Here is an 18,183-nt window from a genome sequence, read left to right on the forward strand (position 1 = left end):
GTATGTCCCTTGCGTGTCCCTTGTGGTAATCACACTAGTTATATTAGAGCGTCATCGGGAAATCATTAAACGTTAAAATCACAATTTATTAATGAATTCCTGATGATGCTGATGGACCGTGACCCCCACAAGGGCTCATATGAAAGGGCACAAGATTGAACACTGAACAAGCATTTGCTGTTCATGTGCCAATCATAAGGTCTACGATCAATAAAGAGCCAAAAGATAGCTCATTATTGATGGTCATGTTAATGGATCTTACGACATTGGTACTAATGCTGTTTTGATATAAAAACTACCAAGGGTGTTGTAATAAATGCACAATAGTGAGATTAGGGTAGTTTTAATTTCAACACAGCTAGAGTGCCAATGTTCCCTGTACAGGACAATAAAAACACAGACACAGTGAAGTAAAGTATACATTATTTTTTTTTTAATACATAAAAAATAAAAATAAAATATAAACAATTTTTTTAAAACTGTTTATAACTTTGAGGGGAGGTGGACTGTTGTGGACTCGTTGGTCTGGGGCTGGCAACGGTAGCCCCCCTGTCCTGGCGATCCACTGAGGTGAAACTACGGGCCACAGGAAAGGATGCAGGTCGTAATTGTGGGGTGTGGAGAAAGGAAGGGTCTGAGGAGGAGGGGACCCAAGCATGTGTAGAGGTGGAGGGAGTTTGAAAAGAAGTAGGAGGAAAATACGGGGCAGGAGAAGAAAAAGAAGCAGAAGGAAACATATGCTCGGGGGGGTGGGAAGGGAAAGGTTGGCGGTACTGGCCACTGGTGTGGGATGGGGGATAGGTGTGGGATGGGGTGAGGGGGGGGGTTGGGGGCGGTGCATGTTTTCCCATGACCCGGTCTCTAGCATGATCTTAAACTCATGCAACTGCTCGGGCGTCTTTGAGTCCATCAAACTGATTAGGCTTAGCCCATAATGGTAGTTTGGGCTGCGTTGAAACGCAGACTCTGCCCCCTCCCAGCGGCGAATCAAGTCAGCACCAAACTCCATCTGATGTTGGGCAAAACCTTCTAGAGCGTCGGAAACGACCTCTACAAGGTTCGCATAATCAGCTCGATTTGGCCTACCGGATCTCTGCCCGCTCACCAGGGCTCTCAAATTTTGGCAAAAACCTAAGAGCCTCTATTGAGCGGAGGGACCCGGTAGGGGACCCGGATTATTCTGAGCCGATACATGAGGGACCAGAGGGCTGGAGCTGGCGATCTGTTCTGGTTCCGCCTCAGGAGGTTGGTCAGGCTCCCGAGTGCTGCTGGCACTTCTGTAGGAAAAAAATAAGGAAAGTTAGGAATTGTTCTTTAAATAAAACATCCATGTTCTATGCTATGTCTACCGTATACCATAGGGGGATGGCCAAAACAGGGGAGCCAAACGCTCCGCTGTCTCAGACAGACCCTTACACTCAGACGGACTGTAGGGGGCTGGCCAAAACAGGGGAGTCAAACGCTCCGCTGTCTCAGACAGCCCCTTACACTCAGATGGAGAGAACAGTTGTCCATCTGACTGTAGGGGGATGGCCAAAACAGGGGAGCCAAACGCTACCCTGTCTCAGACAGCCCCTTACACTCAGATGGAGAGAACAGTTGTCCATCTGACTGTAGGGGGCTGGCCAAAACAGCGGAGCCAAACGCTACCCTGTCTCAGACAGCCCCTTACACTCAGACGGAGAGAACAGTTGTCCATCTGACTGTAGGGGGCTGGCCAAAACAGCGGAGCCAAACGCTCCACTGTCTCAGACAGCCCCTTTACAATTTATTTTTTTAACAGTTGTTAAAATATTTACCTTCTTGGTGCCATTGCCTTTCGTAGGAACCCCAGGGCCGCCGTATGGATGTAGGTGGTCCCTGAGGTTCCTCCGGAGCCACTCGGGGCCTGAACCTCCTTGTTATAATCCCTCATGAAGCGGTCCCAGATAGATCGCCAAGTTTGACTATAGAAAAAAAACTATAAAAACTAAAATCAGCATGATGAAAGGAAAATAACAATATTTTAATGTATTAAAATACATATTGTTTTACTTACCATATTTCTCCTGAGCCGCCGCATTTAGATCCCCCCAGGTCTCGAAAATTTCAGCACAGATGTCCCTCCAGAGCCACTGGGTATGACGATGATCAGCGTGGTGGCGGTCAGAGTGGTCCCATAATGCTGGACGCGCCTCCACCAGTTGGATGAGGAGCAGGTTATCGATGGTCGGAACCTCGAACTCCTCATCTTCCCTGGTGGAGCCTACGGAACCCTGAAAAAAAGGAAATACAAAATTTTATGTAAATCCTAATACAAAATGCAAAATAAAACTACTTAATTCAAGACTTACACGTCTACGACCGCCACGCTCATTCCCGCGGACTCTGGAGGCGACTGGGGGATCCTCGCTGGAGGCTCTAGATGCAAAAAAAATTAAATTAAGATATCTATATATATATATATCCATAACAAAAGGTCAGGCAGCACTCCTTAGTATGCAGCTGAAGCTGTAGCGGTGCCCGCAGTGATCCCTCGATCCAGGACCAGCAATATAACACAGAAAAAACTGCGGCACTCCTTAAAGTAGAAAAATGTGCAATTTATTCACACATGTCAGCAGAGACAACGTTTCGGTTCTCTCCCAGAACCTTTTTCAAGTCGAGTGAACATAAAAAGTGCATATGTGCATATATAAATACATCATCACTTGGTGCCTAATTGATTCAACAGCCAATGCAATAGCAGTGCACTCCCCTTGGGGGTAAGCTACAATTCATGTGGTCAATTCCTAAAGTTAACATGGATACCAATCTATCCTAAATACATGTAGGTGAAGTTTAAAAAAATATCTATTTCATTGAAATCCTCATAATTACGTACAAGTGCATATAATAAAGTGAACAGTGCAATTAAAATCATGACTGTAATACCTTCTCAGAGCAAGTTATGGAGAGAAATATCGGGAAAGGCGTCTTCACTTGTATGGAGGCTCGCGCCACTGTTCCGCGTCTGCTACTCCCCACTGCGCATGTGTCGATCCTTCTTCCCTCGTGACGCCGTACATAACCACCCTGCGTCACATCTAGGCGGAGTCCCACATGATGACGCTCGATCGGCCGCCCCAGCACCATCCCCGCACGCGCTGCGTGCGACAATAGGCTGCGTCAGTCGCACCGAGCCACATCACTGGTCTATAACCGCCATCTTAAATCAGGGCATTCATCTGGGCAAAATATTACAACTCTGTTTTCCCATAGTTCTTCTCCAAACTTATAATCCGCTATAGGCAACAGTCAACATAACATTTTAAACAATGCCTACAGACAATTAAGCCACATGCTTAACATAAACATGACCATAGCTTCTATTAATTCACTATATACAGTATGCGATACACATCAAATCACAGGACTATGAACTTGAGATTAACTGACCATTTCTCCCGTTACCCTAAATTCAACGTTTAGCCCTTTTGGTTTCAAGGTATCTAGTCGAAAAATCCACCTGAGCTCAGTTTTCTTTAATATATTTAATCGATCCCCTCCTCTCACCAAAGGTTTAACGTGGTCAATGACCATAAATCTCAAGTCACTTTCCTTGTGGTTTTTTTCTACAAAATGTTTTGATACAGGCAAATCAGTTCTTTTACTCCTGATGGACTGTCTATGGTTATTCAACCTGGTCTTTAAATCACATGTCGTTTCACCGACATATAGCCTTTTGCAAGGACACCACAGTACATATATCACCCATGATGAATCACAGGTGAGATAATGCCTTATGTTAAAGATCTCTCCCGTGTCTGGATGTGTAAACCCTGATCCTTTCACCATCAGTTTGCAGTTCACACATCCAAGACACGGGAAGGAGCCCGTGCGCCTTGTCTTCAGAAACGTCTGTCTTAATTGTCCCTTTTCAGGTACTCTGGAGTGTACAACCTTGTCCCTAATGTTCCCTGCTCTTTTATATGCCATCATAGGCGGATTCTTAAAAACTGCAATATTCGGGTGTCCACTCCTCAGTAGCCCCCAGTGGCGCCTCACTATATTTTCAATATTAGGGCTCAACTCATTATATGATGATATAAACGGCAATCTATCATTCGCCTGTCTTTTTTTGGGGGCCAACAGCTCCTCTCTTGAAGTTTCTCTAGCTCTGTCCGCATGTTTTTTCACTAACCTTCTAGGGTAACCCCTCTCAACAAAGGCTTGTTCCATCTTATTCATTGCCAAATTCATGTTCTCCTCCTTATCAACTATTCTCCGTACCCGGAGTAACTGACTGAACGGTAGAGAGTCCACCATCCTCCGTGGGTGACCACTTGTAAAATGCAATAATGTATTCTTATCCGTGGATTTAATATTCAAATCCATATGCAGCTGATCATCCTCAATATATACCTGTGTATCTAGGTACTGCACCCGGTCAGCCGATGCCGTTAAGGTAAATTGGATCTCCCTGTCTAGAGAGTTCAAAAATACGTGAAAGTCCATCAGCTGATCCATGGTGCCACCCCAAATGAGGAAAATGTCATCTATGTACCTCCACCATGTCAAAACTTGGTTGAAGTGGGGAGATACATAGACGAGACGTTCCTCAAATGACCGCACAAAAATATTTGCATAGGTGGGCGCGGCGTTGGACCCCATCGCCGCGCCCATCGTTTGCAAATAAAACTGTCCCTGGAACTCAAAGTAATTGTTCCTCAAAGACAGCTCCATCAATGTCAATACAAACTGTCGTGCTGGGGCGGAATAATCCGAATGTTGTAACATCTCCGCCACAGCCGACAGTCCCTTTTCATGATTAATAGACGTGTATAATGACACTATGTCAAAAGATGCCAAAATCGCCCCTTTCGGAACCCTCGTTCCTTTAATCTTGGTGATGAAATCTCCGGTGTCCCTAATGTATGATTTAGCACCCATAGCGTACTCCCTAAGTATTTTATCCAAAAAAACATTTATGTTCGACAGAATCGAATTCCTGCCCGAAATTATTGGCCGTCCTGGAGGGTCGACCAACCTTTTATGTATCTTTGGTAATACATACATAGTGGGTGTAACCGGAGATTTCACCACCAAAAACTCTTTAAGTTGTTTATCAATGGTCCCATCCTGTACTGCGGCTGTTAAATGTGCATCAATTTTCCTGGCAATATCGAATCTGGGGTCCCTGACCAATGGTTCATAGACACCAGGTTCACACAATTGCCTGTGTATTTCCTGTATATACCGAGAGGTGTCCATAACCACAATCCCACCACCCTTGTCCGCAGACTTGATGGTGAGATCGGGGTTACTGGACAAACTCTCAAGCGCAGACATTTCCTGTACCGTGATATTTGGTTTAGTGAAAATCTCACCTTGGGTTCTTTTTTTTAATATGGCCATATCTCTTTTGACCGCCTCTATAAAGCACTCTAGGGCATGCGAATTAACAAGAGGAAAAAAATCACTTTTTTTTTTTTTGAACAATAATTTTTATTGAAGTTTTTAACAAAGTAGGTTACAAAATGTTTGAAAACACTCACATGTTCAATTGAACACACAAGTGTAAGGCACATACGAATCTTCAAAGAATAGTAGATATTACACAACAGGTAATAAAGAATAATAAGCCAATAGAAAACTAGCAGGTACATGTATACAAGAGATAAAAGAGATAAAGAGAGACCGGTACTTGTATAAAAAGCATAAACCAGTTGAGATAAGGGCCTATAGCCTGATGGAGGCATCAGGAGGAAGTTTACAACTACTGTGGTTTAACCACACATCCCATCTCCTTAAGAATGTAGACTTTGTGTTCCTAGACGACGCCCACAAACCTTCATATAAGCAGCTGTTATCTAACGTTCTGAAAATTCTGTTAATGTTAGGGAGATTTCCAGATTTCCAACAAGCAGCAATTTTTAGACGAGTTATAAATATTGAGTGGCCAGCTATAGATCTAAAGTGACAAGGAAGATCTACTAAACCAACAGATAAAAGAGCCATCTTAGATGAAGGTCCGATAGGATAACCAGCCAGTGAAGAGATGAAATTGAATATTGAAACCCACAGAGCCTTAACTTTAGGACAATCCCACCACAAATGTAAGAAGGAACCCGGAGCCTGGTCACATCTCCAACATATTGGCGAAATCTCAGGAAAAATTCTATTTAAATATACAGGAGTTCTGTACCATCTATATAATATTTTCCTTGCTCCTTCTAAGTGGTCAGAACATTTTGATAATTTGGATACGGTGGTAAAGGCTTCTATCCATTCTGAGTCAGTGAGAGCAGACCCCAACTCAGAATTCCAAAGGTTCAGAGTATGTTGTAGGGGGTTTATGTTTGTTTCTTTTAATATTTGATAACCCTTAGTAATACCTTTGTCCAAATTGTGGGTCATGTATATCCAATTTAGAAATTCTTGATTATTAGTGTTACAAGTAAAGACAGCTGGTGAATTTAGAAGATGTCTAATCCTCAAATATTTGTAAAAATCTGAGTTGGGAATGTTAAAGTCCTTATGTAATTGGATAAATTCGACAAATATACCATCCTTCCATAATTGGTTGACATTAGTAATGCCTGCTTTTATCCAATTATCAAACCGTAGATCTGGGGTGGCCAATTCACAGGTTTTCAGAGGCATTGAGGACAATGAGGTAGGAATTAGCTTATCAATTCTGGTAACGGAGTGCCAGGATTTAAGTATTGCATTTAAGGTTGCTAAAGGAGGGATATTTTTGAGACCAAAGGCCGCTATAGCGGAAAGACGTAACTTTATGTCATACGAACCTAAAATACTTTTTTCTAGTGAGACCCATTTTTTTGAGGTATCATCTTTGATCAGATATCTCAGTTGGTCCAAGATAGATGCGGTGTGATAATGCTTAATAGAAGGGACATTAAGACCTCCTGTTTTGAGTGGTTTGTTAAGAATAAGAGCTTTCACTCTGGGTTTAAACTTCCCCCATATATGGCGATTGATTAAGGTTTGTAGTTTGGATATATATCCCTTGGGAATGAAAATTGGAATATTGCGGAACATATAAATGATTTTAGGAAGAATGACCATTTTTAAAGCAGCTATTCTACCTAGCCATGAAAGCGAGTCTAACCTTAGGTTACTTAGGGAATCGTTAATTTTATTATATAAAGGCCAGAAATTAACCTTGAATAATTTGTTGGTAGGGTAGGCAAGTTGGATGCCCAAGTATGTCAGGGAATCATCTGCCCAAGGGAATTTGTATGAACTGGAGATAAAGCGTTTGGAAGCTGGGGATAATCCTAAGTCTAGTATTTGTGATTTATTAACGTTTATTTTATAGAAAGATGCTTTACCAAACATGGAAATAATATCATTAATAGCAGTTAATGCAGTGGTTGGATTGGAAGTAATGATCAAGACATCATCTGCAAAGAGACCTATGCGGTGGTCTACATCTCCTACACATATCCCTTTAATCAGCGGGGAAGACCTAATATGTTCAGCAAATGGTTCCATTGCAAGAGCAAAAATCAGGGGAGACATAGGGCAACCTTGTCTGGTTCCATTCCTGATATCGAATGGAGCAGAAAGAAAACTGGATGAATATATAGAGGCACTGGGATTGGAATATAAGGACATAACTGCCGATAAGAAAAATTCACCAAAACCGAACTTTTTTAAAGTTGCATAAATATAATCCCAGTGAATTCTATCGAACGCCTTCTCCGCATCCAAGGAAAGAAGCAGAGAAGGCGTTCGGGTGGTATGTACCACATCTAATAAATCTATAAACCTTCTAGTGCCGTCTGATGATTGCCTATTGGGAACAAATCCAATTTGATCATTGGAAATTAAACAAGGCAAAATGCTAGATAGTCTTTTTGCCAATATTTTTGCAAAAATTTTTATATCGGAGTTTAAAAGTGATATGGGTCTGAAGTTAGCAGGTCTATCTGCCGTTTTACCCGGCTTAGGGAGAGTAATGATTAGTGCATTTAACATGTCTTTTGGAATAGATTTTTGTGTTGCAATTAAGTTAAAGGATCTATTCATGAAGGGGTTTAAAATGTGTGAGAAATTCTTATAATACTCATTTGTTAGACCGTCTGGACCAGGGGATTTGTTATTTTTAAGGGAATAAATTGCCTCAGAAATTTCTGAATGAGTAATATTAGAATTGAGGGATTGATTTTGGCTTGGCGTTAGGGAGGGGAGGGAAATATTACTAAGAAAGTCATTGATATATTCGTTAGTGGGTTGTATAGTGTCAGCTGAGTTTCCTAAATTGTATAGATTTGCATAATAGTTGGCAAATTCTTCTGCTATATGTTTAGGATTAAAAAGTTTTTGGCCTTGAGCATCATATAAAAAGGGGATTCTTGTTTTGACTTCTCTCTTTTTAACTCTATTTGCTAGAATTTTTGAAGCTTTGTTGCCTTGTGAATAATGTTCAGATTTAATTTTACGCAGATGAAACTCATGTTTTTCATGCAGGTGCAGGTAGAGGTGATGTCTGGCCGTTTTTAATTTACTGAAGATTTTTGGGTCTAGAGAAGATTTAGATGATTCCTCCAGGGATTTAATGTCAGCTAATAAGGTATCTAAGGCTTTCCTTCTATTTCTTTTTTGGATGGCCGCATGTTTCAGAAGTACCCCTCTAATAAACGCCTTGTGCGCGCTCCATAATGTGGTGTCTGAGACCAGATTATTATCATTAGACCTAAAATATTCTCTCAGGGAGTTTTCCACATCCAAACGAATAGAAGAGTTTTGGAGCAATGAGTTGTTAAGTCTCCATGGAGAGTATACTCTGTTGTTATACAAATCATCTAGAATGAGAGTTACAAATGCATGATCAGACCATGTGATATTTGAGATGGATACCTCTAATACTTTTTGCAATAACCACTTATCCGAAATAAAGAGATCAATTCTAGAGTATGTACTATGCGGGTGTGAAAAAAAGGTGAAGTCCTTTTCATTTGCGTGATGGACCCTCCAAATATCAAGAAGCCCTTCCTGAAAAAAATAATCTTGAAGATGCGAGTTTTTATGGGAAGGGGGAGGGGCTGGGAGCCTATCCATTGAAGAGTCAGGGCACATGTTAAAATCACCGCAGATTAGTAAGGATCCCTGTTTGGAGTCCTGAGCCAGCTTAACGGTACGCTTAATGAAGTTTATCTGATCAGAGTTGGGAGCATAAATATTCACTAGTGTATATCTAGAATTATTAACGTCACAAATAATGATAATATATCTACCCTCCTCATCGGAAATTATCTTATGGCACTTAAAGGCTATAGTGTTTTTAAAACCTATAATCACGCCCCTCTTTTTTTTATTAGCTGGAGAGTAAAAAATGTGCGGGAAGGAGGGGTGACAAAATCTGCGGGAATCTTCCTCATTAAGATGAGACTCTTGAATGCAAATAACGTCAGCTCTCTGTCTTCTCACCTCATTCCAGCATGTGGATCGTTTAAATGGGCTATTGAGGCCTTTAACGTTTGCTGAGAGAATTTTTATACCATTACTAACCATTTGAAGCTATAAAGAACACTGTTAGAGATTCAACCCAGAATAAGTTTAAAACAACAAGTACCAAATAGTAAAGTACCCAAATGATTCCATGAGTTAATTGAGGGGACCGTGGAGTTGAGCTATTGTACTCAGGCAGATGATGAAGTAAAGATAGATCCCTTGTATGTAACCATGTGAAATAATAAATTAAAGCATAACAAATAAAACAAATAGAAATTAACAATAACATAATAAGGGTCTAACAATGACCACAAAACTGTGATGTCTATCACTTGGTATGAGAGGCGTGAAAGACCAGTGGATTAGGGAATATGAACACTTAGATCAAATATGTGTTCTGAGAGGTAGAGCAACAGGGTGTGGAACCCCGTAAGTCTTGTATAACATAGCAAAAACCTTCAGAGGTTGTAGTTACTGTCCAGGATGGAAATCACGGAGGGTTTCTTCCTACTTTGGTCCATTCAGGCGTTAGGTTGAGGTGTTTTCTATCAGGAGATGACCTATTGAAAGAGGAGTTCTTTTCTTTGTCTTTGGCGCCCTCTGGTGGCACAATAATGTTCCATTTAGTAAAAGCTTCTGACGCTTCCTGAGGAGAAACTAGCACAAATGATGAGTTTTGATATCTCACAATCAATTTGACAGGAAAACCCCATTTGTAGGGGATATTGTTATCTCTTAGCGCTTTGGTGTAGATTTGAAACTCACGCCTCCTGCTTAGTGTCGCTGGTGAAAGGTCAGTAAATAGGAGGACATTACAGAATCTTTCAGGGATATCTTTTCTCTTTTTTTGAGCTTCTCTCATCAGGGAATCTTTTAGGTGGTAAAAATGAATCCTAGCAAGAACGTCCCTGGGAACAGAGGCTGGAAGGGCTTTGGGTTTAGGGACCCGGTGTACCCGGTCAATGATTAGTTCTGATCCAGGAGTATCAGGTAGATATGCCACGATAAGATCTGAAACGAATTCCTGTAGCTGAGAGTCCAGAACACTTTCAGGAATGCTTCTAAATCTGATATTATTTCTTCTGGAGCGATCCTCCAGATCAGCAATTTTAAGTTTAATGGCTGCTATATCGTCATCAACCACATTGTAATTATCCACCAGTGAGTTATGTGCTGCAACAAATTCCTCCATTTTTTCTTCTAAATGAGCGGTTCTCTCTCCTATGGCAACTATATCTGCATGTATAACAGAAATTGTTTCTTTAAAGTCACCATGGATAGATCTTTTCAGATCTGCCAGCATGTCCTGCATTGTGGCTACTGTTAAACCAGGATCCTTGCCTGGCGATGCAGGGTAAGTATCAAGGGGAGGATTATACAAATGCTGTTCACTCACCCTCTTTTGTTTTTTAGGATCCTGGAATGCTGGAGGGCTGGAGCCTGTTGAAGAAGGTGACCCAGAAGAACGCTGATCGCATGTCGCTGCAGAGGAGGGACGGAGCTCTCCTTCTGTGTGGCGGGAATCGGCGCCATTTTGAGAAGACCCTGCGGCTGGATGAAAGAACGCCGTCATTTTCTGAGGCTGCGCTCCCTTCTTCTTCCCTCTCGTCATCATCAGCGATGCAGGTAAGGCCAAGGCTATCCCGGAGCAGGTAAGTATAAAATTTTTCGCTAGGAATTCGCTTGCTTTGTGCCGCTGAGCGGGGTTCCACAGACGGAGCTCAGGCACTACGCGTCCTCTCCTCCCGGCATCCGGCCACGCCCCCAAATCACTTTTTAAATGCAAACCAAACTGTTGTAACGTCAATTGATCATCAGAATAATCAGTCTCATTAGTGTTCATGGCACCAGGGGAACTGGAGTCGAACCACACCCTCAGTTTTAAATTCCTGAAGAGGCGGTTCAAGTCCAGTTCCAACTGGAACCAATCAGGTTTAGCCTGTGGACAGAATGATAGTCCTTTGTTCAGAACTTTCAATTCATAATCAGTCAATGAATAAGATGAAATGTTTATCACCACATTCGACTCTACTTCTTCTTTGTTATATTCATCTGTCTGGAGTTGTTGGTCCTCATTAATCTCTGTGCCCTGGTTTTTCCCAGATCTCCTGTGTCGGACACCTCCCCTTCTTGTGGGGCGTCTCCCATAGCGACACGTGGGCCTAAAAAATCTTTAACATAAGGCATTATCTCACCTGTGATTCATCATGGGTGATATATGTACTGTGGTGTCCTTGCAAAAGGCTATATGTCGGTGAAACGACATGTGATTTAAAGACCAGGTTGAATAACCATAGACAGTCCATCAGGAGTAAAAGAACTGATTTGCCTGTATCAAAACATTTTGTAGAAAAAAACCACAAGGAAAGTGACTTGAGATTTATGGTCATTGACCACGTTAAACCTTTGGTGAGAGGAGGGGATCGATTAAATATATTAAAGAAAACTGAGCTCAGGTGGATTTTTCGACTAGATACCTTGAAACCAAAAGGGCTAAACGTTGAATTTAGGGTAACGGGAGAAATGGTCAGTTAATCTCAAGTTCATAGTCCTGTGATTTGATGTGTATCGCATACTGTATATAGTGAATTAATAGAAGCTATGGTCATGTTTATGTTAAGCATGTGGCTTAATTGTCTGTAGGCATTGTTTAAAATGTTATGTTGACTGTTGCCTATAGCGGATTATAAGTTTGGAGAAGAACTATGGGAAAACAGAGTTGTAATATTTTGCCCAGATGAATGCCCTGATTTAAGATGGCGGTTATAGACCAGTGATGTGGCTCGGTGCGACTGACGCAGCCTATTGTCGCACGCAGCGCGTGCGGGGATGGTGCTGGGGCGGCCGATCGAGCGTCATCATGTGGGACTCCGCCTAGATGTGACGCAGGGTGGTTATGTACGGCGTCACGAGGGAAGAAGGATCGACACATGCGCAGTGGGGAGTAGCAGACGCGGAACAGTGGCGCGAGCCTCCATACAAGTGAAGACGCCTTTCCCGATATTTCTCTCCATAACTTGCTCTGAGAAGGTATTACAGTCATGATTTTAATTGCACTGTTCACTTTATTATATGCACTTGTACGTAATTATGAGGATTTCAATGAAATAGATATTTTTTTAAACTTCACCTACATGTATTTAGGATAGATTGGTATCCATGTTAACTTTAGGAATTGACCACATGAATTGTAGCTTACCCCCAAGGGGAGTGCACTGCTATTGCATTGGCTGTTGAATCAATTAGGCACCAAGTGATGATGTATTTATATATGCACATATGCACTTTTTATGTTCACTCGACTTGAAAAAGGTTCTGGGAGAGAACCGAAACGTTGTCTCTGCTGACATGTGTGAATAAATTGCACATTTTTCTACTTTAAGGAGTGCCGCAGTTTTTTCTGTGTTATATATATATATATATATATATATATATATATATATACTTACTTCTTGACAGCGCCGGCAGCACCGCCCACTTCCGGAGAGCTCTCCGCAGATGATGAAGAAATCTATAATAAGAGCACATACTGATTAATGCAACAAATCAAACAGTAAAAACTCCAAGTGTTGATTTTATACTTACCGGCCACTGGATACGACGTCGCCTTCTGGGTGGGTTTTTCCAGTCTATTGTTGTCTTCTTTGAGGACATCTGTACGCAACAGAATACCAGACAAAATGCAGATAACGTTAAAGGAACTTGTAGAGCACTATTTCCTCATATATCAACAATTATTATTTTTTTTATACTTACTTTTTAAAATTTAGATCTGTGCTTGCCCACCGCAGAAGTTTCTTTAAATTTGATTTTTTTTTTTTTTTGAACGACCCTAATAATAAAATGATTTAAAAAAATTGGCCACCAGGAGCCATAATCCCCCCCAAGTGCCATAAACACCCCCAGAGACAGCAGCCCCACATAGTGCCAGCAGCCCCCCACAATGACATCAGGTCCCCAGTTCCAAACAACCTTCCCACAGTGCCCTCAGCCCCCCCCCCCATGCCAGCAGCCCCCACAGTTCCAGCCACAAACACATCTGCAGTGCCAGCAGCAACCACAGTTTCAGCCACGAACAACCCCTGCAGTGCCAGCAGACCCCACAGTTCCAGCCACAAAAACCCCTGCAGTGCCAGAAGCACCGCACAGTTCCAGCCAGAAACACCCCCGGAGTGCCAGCAGCAACCACAGTTTCAGCCACAAACACCCCCGCAGTGCCAGCAGACCCCACAGTTCCAGCCACAAAAACCCCTGCAGTGCCAGAAGCACCGCAGAGTTCCAGCCACAAACACCCCCGCAGTGCCAGCAGCAACCACAGTTTCAGCCACAAACACCCCCGCAGTGCCAGCAGCAACCTCACAATTCCAGCCACAAACATCATCGCAGTGCCAGCAGCCCCCCCCCAGTTCCAGCAGCCCCACCACCAGTGCCAGCAGCCCCCACTGTTCCAGACACACACACCCCTTCCCAAGTGCCAGCAGCCCCCCCACCCTAGAAATAGATAGAGAGATAGATAGATAGTAAAAAAAAGAAAGATAGACAAACAGACAAAACTTCATATACTTACCAGTCTCACCAAGTCGATAATCCAAAATGGCCGACGATGAGGGGAAGGGACAGGAAGTTACTGGGCATGCGCAGAGACGCGAACGGTTTCTAACAGATCCGTGTCAAAGCGGAGCCAGGACAGACGGATCCGTTCCTTTTGATTAGACTTACCGGTAATTCTGTTTCCTTGAATCTACCATGACGGCTCGTATATTCCCTCCCTAAATTATTCTAAAATGGAGTATGAGGTAAAAAAATATATAAATTCTCACATCCACTTGGGTAATTTGTAAACACTGACGGGTGAGTGTGGGGGGTGGCTTTTAAACTCTCTGTGTGTTCCTGCCCCTATAGAGGTCAAGGGGTCAATCTCATGTGGTGGATTCAAGGAAACAGCATTACCGGTAAGTCTAACTCCGGTTTATCATAATATAGGACAAGAAGTCCATCCATTCCAGTTATAACGTTATTTGCCTTCCTCTGAACCCTGTCCAGCTCTGCTGTCTGTCTTCTAAACAGGAGGCCAGAACTGTACGCAGTCCTCCATGTGTGGTCTGACTAGTGATTTGTAAAGTGGTAGAACTATGTTCTCATCACCAGCATCTATGCCCCTTTTGATGCACCCCGGTATCTTAATGACCTTGGCAGCAGCTGCCTGACACTGATTTATACAGTTAAGTTTACTGTCAACTTCCTAAGTCCTTTTCCATGTCAGTCTTGGGGCTCATACACAAGAACGTATATTTTTTTCTGCATTTATCAGTGTTATTATTTATTAGAAAGAGTCACTAATTCCATGGTGCTGCACATCAAGAGAGGGTTACACATACAGTACAGACCAAAAGTTTGGACACACCTTCTCATTCAAAGAGTTTTCTTTATTTTCATGGCTATGAAAATTGTAGATTCACACTGAAGGCATCAAAACTATGAATTAACACATGTGGAATTATATACATAACAAAAAAGTGTGAAACAACTGAAAATATGTCATATTCTAGGTTCTTCAAAGTAGCCACCTTTTGCTTTGATTACTGCTTTGCACACTCTTGACATTCTCTTGATGAGCTTCAAGAGGTAGTCACCTGAAATGGTCCTCCAACAGTCTTGAAGGAGATCCCAGAGATGCTTAGCACTTGTTGGCCCTTTTGCCTTCACTCTGCGGTCCAGCTCACCCCAAACCATCTCGATTGGGTTCAGGTCCGGTGACTGTGGAGGCCAGGTCATCTGGCGCAGCACCCCATCACTCTCCTTCATGGTCAAATAGCCCTTACACAGCCTGGAGGTGTGTTTGGGGTCATTGTCCTGTTGAAAAATAAATGATGGTCCAACTAAACGCAAACCGGATGGAATAGCATGCCGCTGCAAGATGCTGTGGTAGCCATGCTGGTTCAGTATACCTTCAATTTTGAATAAATCCCCAACAGTGTCACCAGCAAAGCACCCCCACACCATCACACCTCCTCCTCCATGCTTCACGGTGGGAACCAGGCATGTAGAGTCCATCCGTTCACCTTTTCTGCGTCGCACAAAGACACGGTGGTTGGAACCAAAGATCTCAAATTTGGACTCATCAGACCAAAGCACAGATTTCCACTGGTCTAATGTCCATTCCTTGTGCTCTTTAGCCCAAACAAGTCTATTCTGCTTGTTGCCTGTCCTTAGCAGTGGTTTCCTAGCAGATATTCTACCATGAAGGCCTGATTCACACAGTCTCCTCTTAACAGTTGTTCTAGAGATGTGTCTGCTGCTAGAACTCTGTGTGGCATTGACCTGGTCTCTAATCTGAGCTGCTGTTAACCTGCGATTTCTGAGGCTGGTGACTCGGATGAACTTATCCTCCGCAGCAGAGGTGACTCTTGGTCTTCCTTTCCTGGGGCGGTCTGCATGTGAGCTAGTTTCTTTGTAGCGCTTGATGGTTTTTGTGACTGCACTTGGGGACACTTTCAAAGTTCGATACATTGAGAAGAAGGAACAAAGTTTGCGGCACTCACCGAAGAAGTAGTTATAATGTTGCGACTTTATTTCGGGACTTCATAAGAAGGTGATGCACAAACCGGATCCAGGGGCGGACACACTGTGGCAAATAGTAGCCGCTGTGCAAATCAGTGAAGGCAGTGCCGCCGCATTCATTTCTCTTACTGGCAACACACTTTCAAAGTTTTCCCAATTTTTCGGACTGACTGACCTTCATTTCTTAAAGTAATGATGGCCACTCGTTTTTCTTTACTTAGCTGCTTTTTTCTTGCTATAATACAAATTCTAACAGTCTATTCAGTAGGACTATCAGCTGTGTATCCACCTGACTTCTCCACAACGCAACTGATGGTCCCAACCCCATTTATAAGGCAAGAAATCCCACTTATTAAACCTGACAGGGCACACCTGTGAAGTGAAAACCATTTCAGGTGACTACCTCTTGAAGCTCATCAAGAGAATGCCAAGAGTGTGCAAAGCAGTAATCAAAGCAAAAGGTGGCTACTTTGAAGAACCTAGAATATGACATATTTTCAGTTGTTTCACACTTTTTTGTTAGGTATATAATTCCACGTGTTAATTCATAGTTTTGATGCCTTCAGTGTGAATCTACAATTTTCATAGTCATGAAAATAAAGAAAACTCTTTGAATGAGAAGATGTGTCCAAACTTTTGGTCTGTACTGTACATAATATAAAAAATACAAATACCATAAAGATGAAGCTATTAAGAAGCCGATACAGAGGGGAGAGGACCCTGACCACAAGAGCTTACAATCTACAAGGGAAGGAGAAGGACACAGTAGGTGAGGGTAAAGCTGCTTATCTGGCTGTGTGGTGGCAGCATGCTCATTGTAGGTGGTACAAGCCTTTAAAAGGTTTGGATGTTTGGGGAGGGTCTGATGTACTGGGATAGTGAGTTCCAGAGTATGGAGGATGCAGGTGAGAAATCTTGTAGACGATTGAGTGAAGAACAGACAAGAGGATAAGAAAGAAGGAGGTCTTGTGAGGATCAGGGATTATGTTTGAAGGTTGCATAATAAAATCCAGCACTGCCGTTCTTCTAACCAGACGCTTTATATTGCGATGCACAGGCAGATAAAATAGCAAGTGTATTGTGAAATGAAGTATCCAGTTTGAAGAGTGTCAGTGGTGTTTTTTTTATATTATATTGAAGGAGTCCCAACTCACCGTGACACGCCGCCCTAAAGAAACATTGATTTCACCCTGGACTGTTGAAGCTGGTAAGGGGGGAGTCCCCCTTTTCTTTTTGTCTTCACGTTTGATTTATTGGAAAAGCAGGCGAGAGATGTAAGGAGGGGACAGATTGTGGACGGCCTTATATGTAGTGGTTAGTATTATAAACTGCATTCACTGGACAATGTGGTAAACCTCATTTTCCACTTCTCTGCCCAAGCCTCTAATCTATCCAGATCCATCTGAGGCAGTATAAGTGAGCTGGATACAGTACCTACAGAATTCAGTATCTGCCTCCATTCATGTTCTGCAGGTAATAAAGATGGAGGGAGGATACATATGAAACACACATATGAGCATCACTTGGTCACTGAATTTTTGATGGCATTATTCAGGGGTTAATTAACAGATGTGACATCACAAGCGATTCCCACCACTGATATATCACTCAGCTCCAGTATCTAGATAGGTTAACCATTAAACCACAGGAATGTACATATGGGGTTAATTATCACAGATCACCCGGTCAGATAAATCAGTGATGTAGTCATCATGCCACCAATATCACTGTCTCCGCACAGGAGGGTTAGTCTGGAGGAGCAATGAAGGTCACAGCGCTAGGAGAAAGTATAACATGAGCCAAAAAGACAATGTCTGTCAGTGACAATGGTGACGCTGTCGTGGAGCAAATAGAAGAGATTATTATTGGCTTTTATGCTGGATATGCACAGTGACATCAGATGATATGGTGCATTGTGACACTACATATAATGACCGTCAATGGGTTCACAACACGGCATGCTATATTTCACGAAAGTAAAATAAAATCCAACACTTGGATTCTTGGTCGCAGGTCATATGTGACTTTTCCATGACAGAACACAATGCAAGTGTCACGGTACCTCCTGTGTCAGAGGTTAGAAGATCTGAGAGACTTGCTGCACGTGAGGCTAACTGAGTCTCTCGATTCTCAGTGTTGTTGTTTGGTAATGACCACACCTCTTGTCAGGTGTAGCTAGTG

General features: G+C 42.5%; 1 pseudogene; it reads right to left on the reverse strand.

Annotated features, from left to right (window-relative positions):
• LOC122924933 overlaps positions 1-18,183 on the reverse strand; it is a 124,213-nt pseudogene that overhangs the window by 38,929 nt on the left and 67,101 nt on the right.

Source organism: Bufo gargarizans, chromosome 1 (assembly GCF_014858855.1).
Source record: "Bufo gargarizans isolate SCDJY-AF-19 chromosome 1, ASM1485885v1, whole genome shotgun sequence".
NCBI lineage: Eukaryota > Metazoa > Chordata > Amphibia > Anura > Bufonidae > Bufo > Bufo gargarizans.